Raw genomic sequence first — 1,265 nt, forward strand, 5'->3', positions numbered from 1 at the left:
ATAGAACTTTCTCTAATTTGCAAGCACCATTTTTTCTTTAGGTCAAGTAGCTTTATGAATATACTACCTGTTTCAGTGTTTTATCATTAAATTTGTCTTCATGTGAAAAAAAAAAAGAAACAAAAGATAGCCATCTGATAAAAGAAAAAGTAGGCTGGGTGTGGTAGCTTATTCCTGTAATCCCAGCACTTTGGGAGGCCAAGGCGGGAGGATCAATTGAGCCCAGGAGTTTGAGATCAGCCTAGGCAACATGGTGAGAACTTGTCTTTATAAAAAATTAGAAAGTCAGGCTGGTGTTGTGTGCCTGTGGTCCAGGCTACTCAGGAAGCTGAGGCAAGAGGATCACTTGAGCCCAGGAGGTTGAGGCTGCAGTGAGCTGTGTTCACACCACTGCATTTCAGCCAGGGTGACAGAGCAAGACCTTGTCTCAAAAAAAAACAATGAAAGAAAGAAAAAGTAAAACTGTCTATTTGCAGACAATATGAGCATCTATACAGAAAGCTGACAAATCTATTAAAAGCTACTAGAACTGAGCCAGGTGCAGTGGCTCACCCCTGTAATCCCCGCACTTTGGGAGGCCGACGTGGGCAGATCACGAGGTCAGGAGGTCGAGACTAGCCTAACCAATATGGTGAAACCCCTTCTCTATTAAAAATGTAAAAATTAGCCAGGCGTGGTGGCACATACCTGTACTCCCAGCTACTCAGGAGGCTGAGGCAGGAGAATTACTTGAAGCTGGGAGGCGGAGGTTGCAGTGAGCTGAGATCGTGCCACTGTACTCAAGCCTGGGTGACAGAGCGAGACTTCGTCTCAATAAATAAATAAATAAATAAACAAACAAACAAAACAAAACACTACTAGAACTAATGAATGAGTTTAGGAACATTACAAGATACAAGACTAATATATTAAAATAAACTGGCTAGGCATGGTGGTTCACGCCTGTAATCCTAGCACTTTGGGAGGCCAAGGCGGATTGCCTGAGCTCAGGAGTTCGAGACCAGCCTGGGCAATGTGGTGAAACCCTGTCTCTACTAAAAAAAAAAAAAAAAAAAAAAAAATTAACCAGGCATGGCAGCATGTGCCTGTAGTCCCAGCTACTCAGGAGGCTGAGGCAGGAGAATTGCTTGAACCTGGGAGGTGGAGGTTGCAGTAAGCCAAGATGGTGCCACTGCACTCCAGCCTGGCGACAGAGTGAGACTCCTTCTCAATAAAAAACAAAAACGAAAACAAAAATAAATTGCTTTTTTGGGTATGAACAATGA

This window comes from Rhinopithecus bieti, unplaced genomic scaffold, assembly GCF_001698545.2.
Source record: "Rhinopithecus bieti isolate Rb0 unplaced genomic scaffold, ASM169854v2 scaffold_39837, whole genome shotgun sequence".
NCBI classification, from domain to species: domain Eukaryota; kingdom Metazoa; phylum Chordata; class Mammalia; order Primates; family Cercopithecidae; genus Rhinopithecus; species Rhinopithecus bieti.